General features: G+C 40.2%; 1 protein-coding gene across 1 annotated transcript in view; it reads left to right on the top strand.

Moving 5' to 3' along the window:
* Positions 1-493: 493 nt before the first annotated feature.
* The window catches only part of LOC129376364 (CMP-N-acetylneuraminate-beta-galactosamide-alpha-2,3-sialyltransferase 1-like), a 67,484-nt gene continuing 44,933 nt past the window's right edge, over positions 494-23,044 (top strand). The window contains exon 1 of the mRNA XM_055055978.1: positions 494-1,438. The gene's annotated coding sequence lies outside the window, so the exon portion shown is untranslated. The remainder of the gene's footprint in view (positions 1,439-23,044) is intronic.

Here is a 23,044-nt window from a genome sequence, read left to right as displayed (position 1 = left end):
GATCTTAAGACAGCGCGCTGAGCTGAAACCACACAGGAAATGGTGGGGAACTTATCTACATGCAAACAGGATGTTGCACAGGCTGCTGGAGAAATGTTGCTCATATATTTAAAAGAAAAATTGACACAAGTGTCATCCTTGACAAAATAGTGTGAACTTTTTGAACTTTATTCATTAACTTTATTATTTTTTGAATTTTTTATTTATTTATTTTAAATAATTTTTCTCACCTCAAAATTAAAGCTAACATATATTTTCTTCACCTTTTTGGAAAACAGACATGCAGTACTTTGGAAGAGTGAGCTTACAAAGTAGAAGGAAGGTTCCACTTGTTTTTTCTCAACCCCTGTTGAAAAACACCCCTACTTATTTTCAACAGTTGTTGAAAATAAACGCCCGCCACACTTTTCAGATTTTTTTTTTTTTTTCTCCCAGTAAATGCAGTGAAGCTTTGTGGCTGTATAGCTTTCAAAAAAAGTGGCAAAAGTTCTCGGGCAATGCTCACTTTGTCAAAAGCACACGTCTTGGCTTTTCTTTAAAAAAAACATCTCGGGTGTTCTCCACCGAAACCTTGAAGGTTTAAGTTTTACACTCCGGACAGATCGAATCTGATGCGATCCATTCAGTAGCAGTGGCACCCATTAAGAAAAATGTCCTCATAGCTTCAGGACATAAAGGAACAAAGAGAAATCAATAAAAGTGGTATTGCTGGTGACACCGGCCAGCCCAACAGGTTGTTCTCCTGCAGGGCCTCTGGCTGCTGTGACTGAGTGTCATTAGCTTGGTGGAGGTTACCCTGCTTAGACTGGCTGCCTTTAATCCGTCAGTCACCTCTGTTATCCTATTAGTCAGCTGCACTGATGGAAAACAGCTGCAGCGACAGCGTGAAGGTGGAAGGAGGGAGGGCGCTGCAAAGAAAGACTTTTTTTCTTTAGGTTACTGTCACTAAAGTATCACCAATGAAGCAAATTCAGTCAGAAATCAACAGCGGGTGATGCAGACCGGGTGATGCAGACCGGGCGGGCTCGCTTTTAATGATCTGGGAGGATTTCTGGCTGGATGATCAGAACGGTGAGGATGCTGGGGGGCGTAGCGGCGTTGTGCCCCTCGCGGCCAGCCTTCAGGAGCTAACCCGCCCGCCTCTCGCTGCCTGGGAGCGGAGGGAACAGCAGCCCCGCGCCTCCCCGCCCTCTGCCGTCCTCCACCTCCGCGGACGACAGGAGAGGAGGCGCAGCCCGCTTCTCCTCCAGCCTCCGCTGCTGCCTCGCGCGGAGTCAACTTGCATTCAAACAGGCAGTTGGGAGCGCGTGCTCTCGCTCGGAGCTTCTGGCGCCGGATTCCGACTCGCCCCTCCGGTCCGCTCCACGCCGAGCCTCCGGCGGCTGCGGCTGCGGCGACGAGTGCCGGGACGCCGCTCGCCGCCCCGGAGCGACTTCAGGTCAGTGCCGAAGCCGGAACGCGTGTTTCTGACACTTTGTAGCGTCACCTTCTTTTCTAATTCTGGTTTCTAAGCTGGCTGCGTTAAACTGAGAGGTGAACACGCGGGATTAAAGTCTTAGCGAGGACGAGCAGGTGTTGAACTGTAACTTTCCTGACTGATTTGAAACACCCAGAGCGGCGCTGCCTTCCTGTCTGCATGTTTACCTCCTGCTTGTTTTTCTACCACCTGCTTAGTATTTTAATTGCTCGCATGCTTCTAGCACATGAAGTTATTTTAAAGGAAAGCTAACATCAAACATTAAAGGTGGGAGGCTCCAAAATATTGATGATGTTGGTATCTGATCTGATCTGATTGATACTAACGTGACACTTTAGTTTCATGTTCCCTCTTGATTTTGTTTTTAATGTTTTTCTTTCATTGTTTCTTATCACTGCCATTAAAAAAGATTTTGATGTGTTCATAAAAGTCATCTGTTTACTTGGAAAACCATGCACACACAAATGAGTTTATTATTTTTTTTCCTGTTCATCATGGAAACATGTGGTCAAAATATTTTGTAGGTTATCTATAAATGTTATCTAAATTAATAATTATTAGGATTGTGTTCAGTACCTGCAATACCTCTTGGTATCGGATTGATATCAAAATATGCTGCATCGCATGCCTCTGTCAATTTCATTTTTCCCCATTCTCAAGTTGACGTTTGACTCAATCCTTTTATGATGTAAAAACACAAATGCAAAAGTTTACTGTTGGAGTCTAAATTGTTCGGGGTTTATGTTAAGGCAGCTGGAAATATCGAAAACTAGACGGTAAAAAGGAAGGAGGACGGGATGCATGACAGGATAGATAACGGACTATTGGATGGATGAATGGACACACTGATGGAATAATAGACGGACAAACAGACCGATGAATAAATTGATGCCAAGGCTTTTTTTTCTGTTGGATGCAGAGGCGGCTGGAATACCCAAAAATTGTACTCAGAATACAAGTAGCAATTCTTCAGGATCATGTGAAGGTAGAAAGTAATCATCCAAGAAATTAGTTGTGGTGGTTTTAGAGATCAGGATGTCTCGGACCTTAAGAGTTTTTCTGCGTACACGACACATTGAAAAACGTGTTGCCGTCAGCCTCCTTCACTTGTGGTGGTGCTGCACCAAGAACAACTGAAGGAAACAACAAAAAACCTCAGAAGAAAACACTGTGCTGAACTTCCTCCTTCACAAAATGTAATAAGAAGAATGGTGTGGCATCACATTTTAGCAATTGAAGATTTTTCTTCTCTTTAGTGAAACACCACAAGTTAATTCTCCTACTGGAACTACTCCCACCAGTTTGTTTTGGTTGTATCTAACCTGAATGCCATGCCCTGTAGTTTGTTTCCTGCTTTTGGAGGAGTCTCCGGTTCACTTGGTGTTCACACGTGCATTCGAATCGCACCACAATTCACTTCAACCGACCCTAGGTTTGTAGAAACAAGAGTTCGGTTATTATTTGTTCCATATCAGAGTTTTGATTGTGCATTTGCCTCTCCCCAAATGAGCCGGACGTTCAAGGCAACCACACTCGAGTTTGGTTAAAGCGGACTAATCAGACCTGGTGTTATTGCGCCCTAGGTTTCCTTCCTAAACCTGCTACCTTCTAGACATAATCTCAGATATGCAGGGGGAAAAAATGATGGATTGATAATAGAAAAATTTAGAAATTTATACCTTTTGCATCTGATTTTTCTACATTTTTTTTCTTACTTCTATAGACTTGGAAAATACCTTTGCAGTTCCAAACTGGATGGGAACCCTGAGTGTTTCTGTCTAACTAGAGCAAACCTTACCTCTTTGACTTAAGTGTTTGCTGCGTTTCCTTTGGTTTAAGCCTGTGCAACTGTTGAATTTACAGCACACTGTGAGCTCACAAGAAGAGATGTCTCCGCACTAAACACTTTAATAGGAGCTGGATAGTCCCCTGGCACCAAGCTCATTAAGAGCAACAAAAGGATTTCCTTTGATATATTCTCTTAATATGTAGTAAACATTAATCAGTCTTGCTTTCACGGCCTGCAGTGTCCCATGTGTTGGTAAATTCCAAGTTTATGGGCTTGGAGTTTTGTTGTGATCCCAGAGATGTCATTTCCTAATGAAGGCGTCTGCAGCTTGTTGCTTAGTTTTTTGGTGGGGGGGGTTTATGAACAACAAGCCTGTGGAGTAAAGGCACAGAGGCCCTGGCTCATCAGTTCTTTAATCTGACTGGATGGGTTGACCTGGGGTAGCCGAGCTGCGGTGTTTATAGCAGCTGGGGGCCAGAGCTGTACGGGGCCTTAAGCAGAATTTGATTTGGTGGGGCTTTCCTACTACCACTGTCCCTCGTTTAAAGATTGGTGCAAACTTCAACTTGTACGACCATTATTTTGCTTTATAGCTAGAAACTAATGTTGTCAGCACTGAGGTTGTCAAAAGTGATTATCTTGATTTGCTGTTACTATTTAAAGATATTTTTGCATCAAATCGGTCGAGTGACTCATTCACTTTTGGCCTAAATTTTTGTATTTCTTTTTTTTTTCAGACTTTTATAGAGAAAGCTTATCATATATAATGAAGTAGAACGAATGCACTACTGACTCTACTGTCCTTCACTTTCATAAAGAACAGTAGAGTACAATATCAATATTGTTCCACATTTGGTGAAAATCAGGCAAGTTAAAGGTTAATTGAATCATTCATGTTCAAACTAGTACTGAAAAAGATATAAACACAGAATGATATACTGAAAAAGATATAAACACAGAATGATATACTGAAAAAGATATAAACACAGAATGATATACTGAAAAAGATATAAACACAGAATGATATACTGTGCACTAGTGACAAATGTATAGTTTAACTAATCAATACTGCACAGTTCTCAACATTAACCCTTACACTAACTGTTATCTGATGTGCCAAACAGAGAAGCCACATTTTCAAATGATATATTTTCATAAATGATGGCTGAATTATCCCCTACCCATCTGTTTTGCCCTAATAAAGCTAAAACATTGTTATATTATAAGCCTGGCGGGTAACCAGAGTTTTCTACTTCTAACTTCTAAGACTGAGAACTTAACATTGGTACAGCTATGGAGTATAGAATGGATATCTAGCCAAAATTAACAAGAGTTTTACAATTGCATAATTGGTGCTAAAAGTTCACATCTGCAAATGTGACTATTGTGAGAATTAGGGTGATCCCTGGGGATGCTACAACTGACGGAACCAAATTTTGGATGCTTATTTGTTTTCTCTATTAGCAAACGTAATTGGTTCTGTGACATGCGACAGGAAACTATTTTAAGAGGAAGGCTCTGCTGATAATTGCCGCCTCAGCCAGACTTGGTCCTGTCTTTCCTGAGTGCTCTAAAGATTTCAATCCAGAGGGGAATGTAATTCCCCTGAATGGCAATCCTTTTCTCAAGCTCTTTTACCACGGGTCACAGTGAATCACAGCAACTTTCACCAGCTGCCAGCCAGATGAAGACGCATCGCTAGGCAAGGCCTGATGAAACCACTCTAGTGGTGATGCCGCCGTTTCCACTTCAAAGCACGCCGGTGCTGAACGGAAAGTATTCCACACTCCAGTGCCCAACGGCTCATTCCAAAGTTTCCGCGAGTTTCTCATAACGATCCGACTTCCTGCTTTAAGAGCTTTCCTGTAAGGTATCTTCCTTTGGTCCTCGGCTGCCGTAGTGTGAAGGTTGAGTCCAAGTCAGCTCTGGCTTTGCTGTAATCAGTTATTCAGTTCTGCCATTCAGTCAGACAGAGAAATCCCCATGCCTCACCACACACCCAATCAGCCCTTTAAGTGCGCGGCTTTACAGTTGTAGGTCTTCGACTGAGGCTGCAGCAGAAAAATGTTTCCAGGCTCCAGGGGGGTTTGGTGGTCGGCAAGCCGCTGCAGCTTGTACAAGTATATTTCACCAATAGTTGTCCTGCATTGGGGCCTCTTGGCTCAGTCACAAACCGTCTTTTCTTCCTTCACAGTATTCCCTTTGGACATCTCTCTGCCTTTTTTATTTGCCCTCTGTTTCCACTTAACAGTCCTGGCTGTTTTCCAAGAAACACCTCAGCATTAGTCTTTTTTTTTTTTTTACCCTTTCTGAAAACCTGAGCAGACTGCACAAACTCTGCGGGGAATGCATGGCATTTCCTACTTGTGAACATTCACAAGAAAAGGAAAACGTCCTCAGCCACATTTTCCCTCAGTCGCGAAGTTATCACAGATGACTGCTAAATGACAATTAAGGTCCGCCATCCTCCGCCTGTCAAGAATCCCCGTGATTGCCGCCTTAATCTTTCCCGAGCGCAATCAGCTGCGTTGAGACGACATGCCTGTCCTGCAATTAGGCTCGTCAGATTAATTTATTGCTGCTCCTTTGGTGATGCTTATTGGCAGGTGCCTTTTGGTGGAGCACAGCATGACAAATGCCAGCTTCCGCTGTATGTAAAAACCATGTTGTACCACTCTTAGCACCACAACCAGAGATATTGTTTTCCTCTTGATCTGAATTTTGTTTAGATTTCTTTGTTGAGCAAGTCGTTTATTTGCCATCCTGATTATTTGGCCAAGGCACTTGCAGTACCTAAAAGTATTTACATCTTTTGATGTCAGATGTTATGCAATACGATGACACAAATGGAAAAAGGTGCCAACATGATCTCCTATCAAAACCCTGTGTTTTATTTAATCTAAGTCATTCTCACGTTTGGTTAGGTCCCGGTTCAGTGGACTCTGTTCAGTTGGGGACCAAAGTTGCAACATTTTACATTTTCAGGTGGTGTGGTTCAATTTCACACTGGACTGTCAAATGAACCAAACCCTTTGAGAAATATATTTAGTCTTTCACTTGTGGTGGCACTGTCCCAAGTATCAATGAAAACTATAGAAGACACTGAACACAGCTAACTTCTTCACAAAATGTAGACACCAGAGTTTGATTGTGCATTCATACCACTACCTGACTTGTTAGGTTACTGCTTCTTCAAAATACTCTTTCCATTTTCAGATGATGGTCTGAACAAGCTTGGGATATTGTTTTAAAACCTAACACGGCTCTGAAGTGTTAGGAAGCCGTCGTGGAAATCCACTTATTGAAAGGTATAAACACTGAGTCAGTTATACAAAGAAATGTGCACTTGCCTTTAAGATGTTTTATTCAAGGGTCAACAAAGCTTAGACCATTGAGAAAAGGCGAGAATGAAGAAACAAGTGCATACGTCGTTTTTTTTTTGTACAGCTTGTCACATAATATCAGGCCAGGTTGGAATAAACGTGCGTCATGCAGAAGCTAAACAGGCATATATAAGATGTGGGTACAAGCTGGTAGACCAAGAGATGGGATTCTCCCAGATTATAAAAAACTCACCAGTTCAAAGTTTCGAAATGCCATTCGATACATTTCCAAATGTGAGCAGACGCCATCGCTAAAAGACTGCTATGTAATAATGCCATTGGCTTTTGGAATGCTGTTTAATGTAGCAGCCTTAAATAGGTCTGCATTACTCCCCAGTACCATAAAATGCACACCTGGGGCTCATAATATAGCAGAGCTATGGATACAGCACTATTCTGCCTTATTTAACTGTGTAAAAAGTGAATCCTATGGATTGGGAAACATTGCTAAGAATGAAGCGGTTAGAATAACCTCTAGTGAAGTCCAGCAGGCAATAGTGTACTTGTGTGAGAATAACAAGTTCTGATAGCATTACAGCAGAACATCTGAAATATGCTAACCAAAAAGTGGCTGTGCTGCTTGGAATATGTTTCTCTGGGTATATGACTCATGGGCAATTGCCAGATTCCTTATCTGTTACCCCTGTGCTGGTAATTGAGGACAAAACTAGTAAGGTTGGTAGCCTTAAATAACTACAGACCAATAGCTTTAGCTAGTGTGAAATCTAAAGCATTAGAAAAAATTTATTGAAAAAGTTAGACGTAGTCCCCACCATCTGTGAAAGTGAAGCGCTGCTAAATTATCTGTCGCCATTGGATTTTCCACAGTTGCGGTCTTGACTGGTCTTGAAATAAAATCCCGAATCCTCACCCCCGGAGACTGAGACCAAGGGTGGCCGAGACCATCGAGACCAATACTGGTTACACCGTCTGTAAACTATGAACACAACATTTCAACCAAAGATCAAGTTAATTTTTTCAGTAAGTCCAAAGTATAAAGTTCGTCACCACAAAGCCATTTATAGAATGGTTCTCTGGTTGTTATTTAGGGGTGTTTGAGTAAAGTGGGCTGACAACACAAACTGCATGTTTTTTTTTACCTTTTTTTTTTTTAAGTTAAACTTTTTCGTCCTCACAAATGCACACTGCTTTGTGTTGGAGCATCAAACATAACCTTGTGGTTTGTGGTTGTGAAGTGACACATGGGGTGTGAATACTTTCAGGGGTCTCTGCACTCTGAACTGCGTGTGTCCTTCAGTGTCTTCATGACTGGAAAACATCTTCCACGCTTGTTATTTTCATCACTGTGATCTTGACAGGCTGCCAGTCTCAGTGACCTTGTCAGGAGAAGAAAATAAATGTACTCAAATAGTGACTCAATATCGTATGAGCACCACTTCAGACGCTCAGCAAGGCCACATAAGGTTCTCTGAGGGTCATATTTGCAAACTGAAACAGAAGGAAACGGACTTTGGCAGCGGGCTTCGTGGGTTTCCTCTTGTTGAGTTTATTTAAAGGCGAAGCTAATTGTTATGCCTCCGAGGTCCATTGGTAATTAGACGTTATCTCGGGCCGCTTCTCACATGGTCACCGCTCTAATTGGCAGTCGACGCTGCGTACCACCTGGCCCATGCCTTCAACTCAACAAGCGCTGCCGGCAAACTGACAGCCTCGGCCTCACGCAGGGACGCCCTCTCAAAAGACGAAACGCAGCAAAATGGCAGAAACACAAAGAGGAAAAGGACAAAGAAGTGACAGAGGGGTGCACTGGGCCGCAGCCATCATGAGCCTCTTTAAATAATTTTTGTTGCATAAAAGGTGATATTCTATTGGGGTCGGTGTTTATTGACAGAGAAAACATAGAAAAGCTAAGAGGTTTGAGACAAGTGATTGGATAGACGATGGGGATTCACAAAAACTGTTACATGAATGACTGTTTAAAAGACAAACTTCTAAGCTGCACATTATTTGTTGATTATAATTGAGATGGAAGCTGATTTAAAAATCAGTTTGAGCCTTAAATGTCAGGAGAAGAAAAAAGTTAAACCAATGTTTTGTCCTTTTTGTCAAACAGACAGAAACCATCAGCAGCATGTAGTATCTCCGTCTGTCAGTATCTCCCTGCATATTATCACCTTCAATAATGGCTCAAGTCATATTTTGCCTCAAGTGATTTTGGCAACAAAAAAGGCCCTTTTTTTTATTTTTGCCAAAATATGAATTCGGCTTAAAAAAAAAAGGATTAATGCTATGGGAATGTTGCTGTAATGATATTGGTGTTGAGTTCATATTTTTCTCCTTTTGATTCTTAACTAATTGCAGCAAAACCATCTCTGTAACCTTAGATGACTTGCATTAAGGACTCAGACTAAATATACCTCATTGACATCCAGTGTGTTCATTCCTGACATTTGGAGTATTTTAGCCTGCAAACATAAATCTGTTGAACCCCTTCAACTCACTCATGGAAAAATCTATTTGCTGATCAAAAAAAAAAAAAGATAAAGTATATCAAAACTCTATATGATTGAAAATGCAGTGAATTTAAATGCCATTGGGTGACGTTTGCACAGTCGCTGGTTCAGGATCGGCATTTACTCTTCACATTCCTTATTGGCCGTAACCAAGGGGGGTAAAGATGAGGGGCGAGGACATCCGCTCACTCAATAGTTTGAATACGGTTTGCGTATTAATGCATATTAAGGGATATTTGCTGTTTGATTTAGTAACATAAGTATTTGTTGGTATTTTTAGAGGGACTTATTATTTGTGGATGTTGGCTTCTTGCAGGTTTCTGTGGTCCGAAACCCTGTAAATGTTGGAGATCCTTTGCATTGATAAATCATAAGCTGCTTAGATTCCAATGAAAAAACTGGTTAGCCTTTTTGAGCTAGCTTACCTGGCCTCGCTTAGTCTTTTGAACGACACCTTGACGTTGCAATCGCCATATATTTAGGATATTTTCTGCAGTCTTATAATGGAAAATTAGCAACAAACATCATGTTAATCAACTACAAGCTACTTATTAGAACAAATAAAATGGTTAGCCTTCTTGAGCGAGCTTAATGCTTTGAGACACTTTTCAGTTTTTCTTGACAAGTTCAGAATTTTGCTGCCCAGCTGAAGTAAGTAGAAGAGCAGAGAGTCTTTGGAAGATGACCAGTCAAAGTTCGAACATCGGTTCATACTGCGGCATCCTGGACGAGTTGGCTTCAATCATGGAGGTGAACCGAAGCCGTTTGAGGCTTAAAGCATGCTTTTTGAAGTCAACGTAATGAACGGTTCCATAGAAATTAGTGTAATCTTTGAATACTCGTGTGCACACACACCAGGACAGGCACACTCCTCCTCTGCTGCAGTTTTCTAATGACCTAGGGAATCAGAGATGATGGCTCAGTGACACCCTGTTCAGCCTCCCAGGGTTTTTTACCTGCGCTGTGAATTAAAACGACGTTAAACCTGTGGAATAACCTGTAGCTGGCAGCTTTTTAATTCGATCTGTTCAAAGCTGAAGGAGGGGGGTTGGGAGTAATGAGATTAGTTGCAATTGTAGACAGGGACAAATAACACTTAAAAGTACTTCTAGCTTAAGGTTTTCGCAGAAGTCGGTGAAATACAGTTGCATTTGCAGAGCCTCGCTGGAAGCTGTGCTGAGTAAGCGATTTAATCAAGAGATGGTGCATCTTGTTTACACGCTGAATTGGAAAAGCCACACCAGGATCTCGGCTGAATAGAGACTTGACTCGGCCACGTATTATTAGGACTTGTCACTTTTTTTATTATTATTATTACTCACCCGTGGCCTTTGTAAATCTTGATTTATTGGATATGACAATCTGTCAGCCGTTCAGAGAGCCAGACAGGAGTGAGTCGAGGATGACATGGGAGAAATCTCTGACAAACTGCGCCATGCATCTCTGTGCTTCTGTAGAACAAAAAGGTGTTTGTCTTTCTGTATCCCGAAAAGTCAAGGGCTTTGTTTGGTCCCGGCGCCCCTGCCTCTGAACTTCACACCGGTTCCCAAAATGTGACGTCTCCTTATTGTTCCTTCATCACGATGGGAGTTGAACATGTAAATCAGACATGCGATCAGAACCGTTTCTTGATGGGAGGGCTGAATGGAGGCAAATCTGTAAATTGCTTCCTAACAGTATTATGATGGCAGCGTTGAGTGGAGTGTGTCAGCAAACAGCGGAGCAGAGGACGGTGTGTGTTTGTCTGATTTGCTGGCTGTGTGGCTGTTTGTTTTTCTGTGGAGCTCAGACTCTGAGCTTGTGCGGCATGAGTTTTAGCCTGTCACCTAATGCAATCCACAGGAAGTTCAGTGCACTCTTAAAATGTAAATGATACTTTTATTGTGTTCTGCATTTGACAACCGATTCAAAGTCAGCCAGAATGAATATAGTCTACAGTTTAGTGACCAAACATTTGCCACTTTCTAAATTTTATATTTTGTCATGCCTACATGGTTCTGATCACAAAACGAAATTTTTAACCAGACAAAGCAAACTTGATTAAATTCAGTAGGTGAGAAAAAAAAGCTGTCCATACAAGCTATAGTGATTGTCTCCCTCACCAAGGACTCGCTGTGCCACTCTTGCAAGGAAAAGTGCCATGCATTAGTCCTCTTTCACATTGGAGCAATTTTGGCCTGCTCTGCTTTTTAGAATTGATCATTCTAACCATATAGATATTTTTTTTTTTAGGATATGGACTGCAAGTGTGCTTGAAGTTAAGGTTGCAAACTGTTCGGAAATTCTTATTCAGCATTTTCTGGTTCCCATTGAAATGATTCATGATTTTATCAGTTCATCTCGTTGTCCAGTTCTCAGAATAGGAAAGCAGTCCCAGACCTTCACACTACCATGTTTGACTATTGATATACATTTCTTTCTCTTAAATTTTGTGCTGTGCCACATATGTCACAACCTTATGTGGTGCAGCAAAATGTAATGTTTCAGATATATTTTCGTGTTTTTATGATGAAAAGCGCTTTGAACTGCCTTGTTGCTGTAATGTGCTACACAAATAAACCTTGATTTTGATTGATTGATTGATATGTAACGGGTTACACACCTTCCAAAATGTTCCACCTTTGTTTAATCAGTCAGTTGACGTTAAGGCAAGTGAGGCCTGCAGTGCTTGGCTGTTGTTCTGGGTCTTTTTCGTTGCCTCCCAGATGAGTGGTAGATGCATTTCTGGAGTCATTTTGGTTTGTGTTTTCTCCTTTTGTGAGTAATGGTTCTCCTTTTTACTAGCAATGACACCAGAACTCTCAAGAAAAACAGATGACAATAACTTTTCTTCATCCTTTCCTGAATTTCATTAGATCGAGGTATGCTAGCTTTGTATTTGAGATGCTTTTGGCCTACTTCATGTTGCCAGAAGGGTTCTATTTCAATCATTTCTCCATTCTTTTTTGCTGGCAGCAATCAGGGCTGGGACTAGCTAGTGAAATTCAATTCAGGTCAGTTAGTTTATAACTTATCAGGAAGACCTTTTTCACACAACGCCAGGTGTAGATGACCTTTTCCCAGGTTTCACCAACTCAAATTTAAGACATTTTTAAGATCGTCATGAATGGAATTTAAGACCTATATCTCTGCAGAAATGTTCACACCTCGTTCAGTTCTGGGATAATGTGACAAATTTGCATGTACCCACTGAAGAGAGGAAAAACAGCCAGCTACCTAGCAGGGATGTGTTAGCAGTGACATGGGAGAAAATGGGCAGCAAATATCTTGCTCAACTCTATAATTTGCTGAGTTTCATAGCAGGTTAACGCAGAAAGTAAAACAGAACTGGCATTCACAGCCTAATCACAATAAACAAGCCAATTATTACTTCCGCTAAAACCCCACTGCAACCAGTTTTAATAACACTCCATTAATCAAACATGGTGCGGAAAGCAGCGGTTCTGCTCAGTGAATGTTTCTCCTTGACTGGACACAGTTACAGAGTGCAGCTTCATTTTGTTCTGAGGGCCAGCTCAGGAATAATGAGCAAGAAAAAAATGTAAATGCTACATTTGCTCAAAGGTTCTTCTCTTCAAGTAGAATACCTGAAACAGACTGAACCTAAAAATCAGGTTCCTAATGAGCAGTTTATTCAGGCAACTAAACAACAATAAGGTTTAAGTGTTACGTCATTATGCTCCATCATCACATTTTATGATTTTATGAGGGTATGAATTCATTTTTGTATTTAATTTGATTTATGTGTCTTGCTTTGATGAAAATAAGACATCATTTATTTTATTTTGTGGTAAATGAGACGGCTGACCTAAACCTTTTCCTTAATGCTGAGCTGGTGTAAGGATGAGAAGGGCTTACTTTAGCATAAAAACTGAACGCTAAGAAATAAACTTGCTTATGTTTTAAAGTTTGGGAAACCTTTCTAATTTGTTGTGACACAGCAGGTTTTGGGTTTGGACTCCATTTGAACCAAGCTTGTTTTCTTCTACTCTGACTTTTAAAGCTTATTATGCTAAGTAGTAAAATGTTGCTGACTACTCAAACTAAGGTTATTAACTAAATAAAGATTAAAAATAAAAAAATTAAAAATTATGGAGAAAAAAAAACACAAAATTTAAGTGCATTTGAAGTATTTGCTGTTTTATTTCCACGCTTTAGCTCCTTGTAAAATTGGGAACCTGACAAGCTAATGCTAGCGGCTAGCGGGGGTAGCTGCCAATTCACCTGGACGAAAAACTAGAGCTCTTGCCTATTCGTCCATGACAACCAACTGAAAGCAGATTAACCTGCTGAGAAACATTGAAACACTTTGCTTGTTGCTTTTAAACAGTGTTGGGTTTAAACAGAAATGCCGCATTTTTTTTCTACATTTCTGAAGAAACATCCTTCTGATTAAATTTGTCAGTGCGAATTCGATGTCACAAGTACCGGTCCCTCCAAGAATAATAACTGCTGGTTACGCTTTCACCACTTTTCAATTATTTTATATGTACTTTTGTTACATGGGAGAAAAAAAGTGCCGAAGGTGGAGAGGAGTTTTAGTTGTGGGTGTGCTGAGCACTAAATGTTCTCGGCTTTTCATCGACTCCGTGTGTAAGCCTCTGTACCGTTCATATCTTTTATTTTTTTAATTATTATTATAAGCTGGGAGTAATTGGTATTTTTGTTTGCCAACACAATATTCAAACTCAGCCGCTCGTGTTGAGGATCAGAAGGTCGCAGCGTTCCCTTTTACATATAATAAAAAAAATCAGCTGGAAATACTAATTAAATGAATTCAATCAAGCACAGACCTCCATTAGAGGCTGTTGGTAAAATCCAATATTTATCTGTTTTTATGTTCCGAGATGTACATTAAAGCAGTCAGGCCCTGTCTCCAACTCATTTCCTCCCTGCTGCTTGTATTCAACAGTCAGGATTGGTGCAGCAAATTGAACATTTGTTGTAGTTACACATAGTGGTGGCAGCCTTAGATGCAGCGTGAAGAGCTTGAGGTGAAACGACGCCCAAAGTAGATGGTTCAGGGTGTTTAGAACATCTGATCAAGATGCTGCCAGCCTTTTGGAATTTTGTAGCATAATCCATTGGGGGGGAGACGCTGGGACAAACCCAGAACATGCATGAGAACCGCTTGAGAACTCTCTAAATGAGCTGGAGAGTGTCACTGAGGAGAAGACTGTCCAAGCTTACCTTGTCAACCTGTGTATGTACGGATGGACTGGATGGTCATTTGATTAGGATCAGGCTCCAGGCTCTCTGCGCATTCTTAAAAGGTTTGAGAAAGTCTTAAAAACTTGTATCTAAAATTAAGGCCTTGGCATGATTCATGAAAATTTGTAAGTTGGTCCCAAATATGTGATTCTCAGGTCTTAAATTTTGTTGTGGCAGGACTATTTAATTTTGTATCTTCTGGTATATGTATGATTTTTTTTTTTTGTCAGGTTTGAGTCGCACGCTGACATCTTCATTGTATTCCATGAATGGAGGCGGTTGAGGCTACCGCTAACTAGCTGCTAATATGTCCTTGCTAGCCATCTATCTATTCTGCATCTATCACGGGTAACGTCAGATTTATCACCATTCAGCTTTGGCTTATTTCTGTTGCAAACTCATACGACTCCAGTCCAGAACCATTGAATGTGTTTAAAGTGGGACACTTAGAAGAACTTTTAAGCCAGGCACTTTGGGGGTCAAGATTGTAGAGAACCACATGCGATGTGACAAACACAAAGCTACTGCCAAGAGCCACAGTGAAAATTTGCAGGATTCACCATGCTTTATTGTAATGGGGCAAGATATAAACAGTTTTAAAAAGGCGTAAATTTGACTTGTTGAAATCTGCTACATTTTCTACTGAGGCTATTGTCTTAATATGAGTTTCTATGAGATTTTAAAGGTAAAAGCTGAATATAAAGTCCTATGATACATTGATCATTCAAGGAATAGTAATTATAATCTTCATAGGTACTTGTAAAAAGTCTTGCATAAAATGATGCCAAACTAGTGAAAATATATCGCAGCCCCCACACAACGCAATCCTCCAGACTCCATAAAACTATCATAACTTTTCTGTTTCCTTTTGCAGTCTAATGTCCTTTTTCTCCGTAGTCCTTGAAACAAATCAGACTTGGCACAGGTCTTTAGGAGCACACCGCACACATCCTAATCGGCCTCCACAACGCCTATGAATAATTACTTTCATCAATTCAGTGCAGTGCAGGCCGGATACAGCAGGGATATCAGACATGCACAGCCTGCTTTCTAATTTCTAAGTTATTGCCATGAAGGCCGAACCGAAAACCCATTAAATCAAAAGTAAATTTCTTCATTTTAATTTGGCTTTGCAGACATACTGAGTGAAGGGTAAAAAAAAAATATATATATATATATATATATATATATATATATATATATATATATATATATATATATATAAAAATCAATAATCAAAAAATAAATAGATGTGTGTGTGTGTGTGTGTGTGTGTGGTGTGGGTGTGTGTGTGTGTGTGTGTGTGTGTGTGTGTGTGTGTGTGTGCGCGTGTGTGTGTGCATGTGTGCGTGTGTGTGTGCATGTGTGGGTGTGTGTTAATTTATGACAGCGTGTTTATGAAGAAAAATGAAAAGACTGCGATCCGGTAATGGTGAAAAACATTTGTTTTATGGTTTCTTAATGCCAGCGTGATGATCTCTCTGTCTCTCTACCAAATGCAGAAACTGTCTCTTATTTTTTTAAATCTTCGGTATCAAAGAGTTTCTCCATCCACTCTTCTTTGGAATTAATAGAATTTATGTCTCAGCTGGTTTGATTCTTCTCTTTTAAATCCAGTTTGAAGACTCAATCATTTTTGATTTTCGCTCAAGAGGGTAATGGAAACATCTCGACACTCAGAGCCGCCCATCTGCACATATACATTCCTAATGCTAACAGACTAATTACTGGCTATTTTGCGTAGCGCCAGTCATTTAGCAGCATGCGTTAAATGTAAATGACTGCGCTCTACGAGCTGTTCAGGTTGTAATCATTGATTTTCTCTCGCGTTTATCCAGTTTCTGTACCATGAGTGTCTCGGGGCTCATTATGGAAGGTTACAATGTGCACAGATTACACACTATGAGCCAGGGTCATTAGCTCTGGGTGTCTATTTGCAGCACTACTGAACTGTTAAAAGTGATTGCCCGATTAGCATTTCTTCTCTTCACATGGTATTTCAGATGATGCAGCAGCTTATTGCAAACATGAAAACTTCCCGTAAGACGGCGTGTTTGTTTTTAGACTCTGAACAACAGGTGGAAGTGTTAACACACCTGCTGTGGTGCTTGACATGTTTAAATGGCTGCAGCTAACTATCATATTCAAGAGGGGGGAAAAAATGCTATACAGCTTCACTTCTATATATGACCCTGAAACAGACCTGCACTGATCTTATTATAGCCCAGACAATTCAGCTCTTATTCACCAACATGTCGATGTTTCTTTCAGTCAACATGTTTCTGATCGATGGACCTTTTGAAATCAACATCAGAGGTCGGTAACTATCCAAGTGATCCACACAAGCAGAAAAGTCTGAAACGGTTATGTTCAATAAATCAGGTATGTGTTGTGAAATAGAATGACAGATCGAATCCCAGATGTATGTTATATTAAAGAGAAAGTAGATTATTTTTATTTATTTAATTTTTGTAAGTAGCGTGAAGATATTCACATAGAAAATGGCTTCTATCAGCCGATATCATCATTCTAACCACTTCATTGCTGCCAGCTCTGCAAAAAATAAACGGCAACATATTCTCTGGTTTCATGTGTTCTAGTCCTTGAACAAAAAGATCATCACAGGTCCAGACCAGACCTCGAGGCAAACCAGAGGTCGGTATCAATCAGGAAAAGCGTGGTCGTGTATCCCTGAAAGTTTAATATATTCACCGTTTTAATCTGGCTTTTTGTCTCTGCCGTAAGCGTTCCATCACAATTGTTTCTGAGCGTGCATCAGAACCATTCATCGCATTTATTAATCCTGAAGTACCGTCTGGTACGGTTTCCTTCCTCGTGCAGACAGATGTTTTTACCTTTGTGATGAGTGCCTTTTGGGGCCTGGAGATCGCTCCAATCCTTTTTTCTTGTCACTTCTGCATCTGCTCTGTGAAAATGTTTGAATCTGTTTGCTCTACGAAGAACTGTTGAATAATGAATATTGCAAATTTAACAATGTGTGGGAGTTTGGTTTCACTGCTTTCTAGGACTGAGGCTGGTCTACTCTTCCCCTCAGCGCCTTTTGAAGTAATAGATGTGCAATGTCTATAGTTTCTTTTACTGTGTGCTCATGAGCTTGCATATTGTGAAGTCTCTGTTCAATTAGAAATGACTTGGACAGTTTTATAACATAGATAATACCATAAAGATGGGCATTAATCCCAATGGGTCTCACTGTCAGTGTTATTGAGGTCATTGATGCCTGAGGCAGCAGGAGCCCATCAACCTGTTGGAGGCTCCAGAGTGGCCTTTGAAAAGCATCAGTTGCTCTGAATGGCCAGAAGGAACAGCATCTGTAGGGATGGTAAAAGCAAGAACTCAGGCTCGGAAAGTTTTGAGTCAGGAGAGACTTGCTATTGTTCCGTTGCAAATGTGCATAAAACTCTGCAGATATGCCGCTAATGTTGGAAAAAATACAATTTTTGCATTTGCAGAGTTCCCACTGAATTAGAAATGCAATTAAAATCACACCTGAATGTTTGTTCATGCGATAAGCTATTATCGCATGAATATCCTTCTGCTTCCTGTTGTCTTCTTCATCTCTTCTGCCTGTAGTAACATCAGGATGTTAATCAAAAACACAAATCTACATTAGATCCTAAGCTGCTGTGTGCAACAGAACTCCCTGGTTTTGAGTCAGCCTGAGAATGGAGTTGAAACATCTGACTCCGCATGTAACCTTTGGAAATTAAAACCCGGAAAGCTAAAACTCAAACTTTCTAACCCCACGTGCCCCTCGCAGACGATGTGGAGAGACTGAGTGCATATTCGTGCATAATTAACACGAACTGCATGTTATTTTTAGGGAGAAGTGGTGTCTGTTTTTGCACTTGACTGCACAGGCCAGAAACCTTGAGAACATGCAAATGAGAGCGGGATCCCAGCTCACACTACAGTGCAGTAGTGAATATTGCTGCTGGATTCGCCTGATCTGTTGTTTTTTTCCTGCAGCTTTATTCAGTCTCAAATAATTCTCCTGACTTGGAGGAAATCCTGCTGCTGTATAACCAGCAGTCTGATTACATTTATTAATTGTGTTTAGGTTTTCATTAGTGGAAATCTTTTATTTATTTATTTCTTTTTCATCAGGGGCTTTTAAAAACTGATCATATTCAAGATGTGTGAAATGGTTACTTTGATCAGAGGATTTAAGGCTATTGGTGTCGGATAAACGCTGCTGTTATTTTGGTGCATCGTGGGACATTCGGAAATTTGAAGACTAAGCTTCATCTGATTTTTAAAAATCTAATACAACTTACAAGGGGTGAAAATCCAGGGTTTTTTAGCCCTTAAATATGTTTTGTTGTATACTGGGACTCCAGGAGGAGGGAAAAAGTTTAATTTAGTCTCCCCTGGTGCGTAGATACCTTTTATTGTTTTTAGTTGGTTTCAGTTTTCTCAATTTCTTGCTTTGTTTTTGGATCATTATGCCACACTATTTGCTGTGGAAATGCTAAACAAGGTCACAGATTTCTGGTTAACCAGTCTTTTTTTTTCATAGCTATTTTGTAAATCACATTAAAAAATGTTGGTTTGTTGTGTAACCCAAATGATTCATACCCCGACATCAGAACATCTATGAAATGTTTGGCTGAATGGAAATTTTTATACCTCAGTGAGGAAAGCACTTCAAGGATGAGCGCTTTCGCAATTTCCTCACGTATCAAGACAAATTTACCCAAAAACTTTGTCCAGTCGAGGCCCTGACGTTCCTATCTATGTATAAAAGTACACATATAAAGTTATATTAGAAGTGTCATTATTTACCGAATGATTCGTCATGACAACAGTCAAAACCATTCACGAAGACTTCTTCATGTTCATAAAGGATGTTATGCTGTCCGGTGCAGTTTCAGAGTTCAGCATCTCCGGGTTTATTATTAATCTTCCTATGCCATCTGCCTTGGCAGTGTCGTGACCCCGAGGTCAAGACTTATTACTATTTTGGAGCAGCTGCCTGAATACCAAAAATTGAAAGAGGGGATGGAACAAAACTCTCTAAACAGTCTCATAGGCCATTCTGATGTTTGCCTTTAGGGCACTACATCGCTGGTATTTTGCCAATGAGTTAGAGGCCTTGTCTTTGCCGGTTTTTGGAGAGGTTTTATGGAGACATCAAGAAAGCAATGCACTCCTCTTTATTCAGGATAGAGAGTGGGAGTTCAGCAACTCTTTCAGCATGCACAACGCTTCTGGGGTGAGATCGTGGCAACAAATCTAGAGGTGCGGGCAGCAGGGAGAACTTATTCATGAGAGATGGAGGGAAGTTTTTCAGCCTGTGATTTAAATGCAAAATGTAGCTATTATGCTGTTTACCAATCAGAAGGGAGGACAGTGGAAGTACAATTTCAGTTTTTGGAGTATTGTGAGAGTGACTCAGTGAAAACACAAATCAATGAATTGCATGATCAATTAAAATGAGCTTGATGATTTTTGTCCTGATATTTGTAGGGCAATTTTGTTTGCAGAGGCACCACAGTCCGTTTTGCCATTTTGGTTGTGTGAGGTTTAATTTGTTTATTGTTTTTGTTGTTGCTGTTGTTTTTTTGTTTTGTTTTTTTATCTTTTGGATATTTGAAATGTCTTCCTGTCCTAGTCCCGAATGTTCTTTACAAAATTAAAGTTTAGTTGACTTTGAGAGGGAAACGTTGAATTATTATGCCAATATCAACATATTGCTTGAAAAGGGCCTCAAAACAACAATGTTATTGTTTATTGTAATAATATCTGGGACAGACATTCAGTCTATTCAGACCGCCCCGGTTCTTTTGTAAAAATCACCTCTGTTGTTGCTGGATGTAGCATAAATGTAGCATCAGAATTGTTTGGACATCTTCTTAAAAATTTTAGCAAACTTTTGATAAGATTAAGATTGTATTGTATCGAATGTTTCTGGGTGGGACATGGTTCATCAACAACATTGGCTCAGGTTTGGTTTCCGCCTTGAAAAGGGCGTCCTGCGAGTCGAGAGATTAATTTGCCGTTGATGTTCTCTTTCACCTTTTGATTCCTCCATGGTGCCCCTGCTCACCCGCCGAGGTTCCCAGCTTGACCGACTCCATCTTATCTCTCACAATTGGGAGTTTTAAGCCCGCTCCATCTCTCTGAGCTCCTTTTTTTTCCCTCTCGGTTTTCATCGATCCAACGCCTCTTGTGAAGTTCGCGTCACAGACGTTGCAATCAAAGCTGTCGAGAAAAACACGAGGCGCTGGAAATGAATCGGTCAGATCCTCACCGCCATCTAATCAAAATGACCTTAGAAAAGTTCCCGCTTCGCTGAATCTGGCTAAGAGCCGAATCACGGCGATAACTTTCTCATTATCCAAGTAAACTCATATGTGTGTGCGAGCGAGTGTATGTACAGGCCCAGTCCATCTCAAAAGAGCTTGTAATCAGCTTAAAGGATAATGCCACCTGCATCGAGCTTCTGTGCATCTGCAGCGTCTTGTGATCTTCTCCTTCCTCCTCTGACGGTTCCCCTCTCTACCTGCAAATTAGAGTTAATTTATATTGCACTCACTGGCTCTGGTGTGCATGAAAAGAATATGCAGTCACTGATTGTTTTTTTTTGTTTGTTTTTTTTCTTTAGTCATCACCAAGAGTAAGTGTCATTAAAACAGGCAAATTCCTTGCCTTATTCAGTCAAGCCCTCCTCGAATACGCAGCCTATTTGACTTTCATGAAGATGTTTCCCATTAAAACATGACCCGAGGGTTGAACCGCTCTTCACAATATATCATAATAACTTTGGTGCTCATGGAATTAGTGTTGCATAAATGCGCAAGGAAGGTATAGTCCTGTCAGACTGCCATTAATATGCTTTTTCTTTTGCCATTGAATTGGAGTAGAACCGTCAACAGGATTACACGTTTCACTTGCGTGTGGATAAATGAAAGTTCTAGCATTGCATCAAACAAGCAGCTGTTGTCGCACTGTTGGTCAGGAGCATCTTTGAAACTTTTCCCTTATTGGATGCAACTTCATGCTCTGAGTGAGCATCAAGTTTCCACAGGTGTTGCATTTGTGCCTCTTTGTTCGTGGCTTTTGGGTCATTACGTTCTGCTATGTGTCCATGGATACACCAAGGTTTGACATTTGAAAATACAGTGGCCCTATTCATATTCATTTCAGTGTAAGGTCACACATTAAGTCAAAACACAAAATCATCCATTTTCATGAAAGGTTGAATTTGGATGTTTTTCTACAGAATATACTGTAATAAGAGTAATAATGATATTTGAAACATTATCTTATGACAATAAAGTTCTATATTCCTTCTGCTTTGTATTGTTTGAACATATAGGCATTGTTGTTCTTGACTAGTTTCACGCAAATTCAGCATCATTCTAGCCTGGTAGCAGCCAGCGCCTTGATCTACGCTTCACTTCTCACAGAGCGTCTGAACCTTTAGCTTATTAGAAATGATTTCTTCCTGAAGGTGTGAACTCTGTCGAAGTGATACGTTTTATAAACATTTGGCCACGACGTATGCAATGCATGAATGCTATGAAGCCATTAATAATAATTAAATATTTGCAAGAGAGGACAACATGGAGGACTGTTGATTAAAAAGCAGGCTATATCTGGTAAGCTTCATAGTGTCAAATTGACACACCGACTCATTGCAACATAAAAATTTGAACAAACAAAATAACACAACAATCCATTATGGCTCGCAAATTCTTCTGGTGTGTAAGCGCAATGGTTTGTGTTAAAATTATGTTTTGATTGCACAGGTCTGGCAGTAGCCAGGTTTGTGTATTTCAAGCTTGTCAGAAACATCATTTAGCATTGGTAATAGTTGGTTGGAGTCGCTATAATTTCTATGTGGCAAAAACAGAAGGACTTTCTCGTGAATAATGAAAAACAAACTACTGCTGTTGAGGACGGGTCTGGAATCGTTTATTCAATTGATTACTGTTGAAACCATTCATCATCACTGCTGCTTAACAATCCAATCAATAAATTATATCAGGCATGCCAAATTAGTTTAATGATGTACGTTTTTTCTTATTCCTTTTGCAATTTGTCCGATTCGTCCTAAAAGCAAATGACTATATCTGTTCAGGCTTTGAAGGAGTTTTCTGTTTAGCGCGCTGGTACTTATTTATCCCACTTTCACTAGCAGTTAGAGATCGTATGTTTCAAAATGCTGATTTAAACTAATCAGTGTCATCAACACTGAGATGTTGCATGTTTATGCAAGAGAGAAGCAATCGTAATCAAGTTTCAGCCTCTTCATCTTTGATTTAAGATGATCAGCACAGAGAATTTCACAGAACTGATTACAGTAGGTAGATGAAAACCCACTTTGCTTTTACAATTTATTTTAATTAATACAGACTGTGACTAATGAGAACTGTCATCCATCAGAATCTCTTGGCAAGTTAAGATTGCAGACACATGATTCATTTACCATATTGTGCTGTGATTAAAATCTGTCCAAAACAGTTTTCAGTTTCAGTGAGCTGGTATTAATCGTTGGCATAGGAACCGTATGGCTGCAGAATAACTTTCTGCGCTGCTTACAAAAGAACATTTTCACACCTAGTTTGTTTACTTTGGTTTGGTTCAGTTGATTAGCTTGTTAACTTGAAGCCTTTTCCTGTGCTTCTGATCTTTTAATTTTTTTTACAATTTTTTTTTCCCCACACAGAGAAAACCGGAAGGG

The sequence above is a fragment of the Poeciliopsis prolifica genome, unplaced genomic scaffold (assembly GCF_027474105.1).
Source record: "Poeciliopsis prolifica strain line A6 unplaced genomic scaffold, Auburn_PproV2 SCAFFOLD043, whole genome shotgun sequence".
NCBI classification, from domain to species: domain Eukaryota; kingdom Metazoa; phylum Chordata; class Actinopteri; order Cyprinodontiformes; family Poeciliidae; genus Poeciliopsis; species Poeciliopsis prolifica.
The sequence above is the reverse complement of the archived record's forward strand: the minus strand, read 5'-3'. Positions and strand labels throughout refer to the sequence as shown.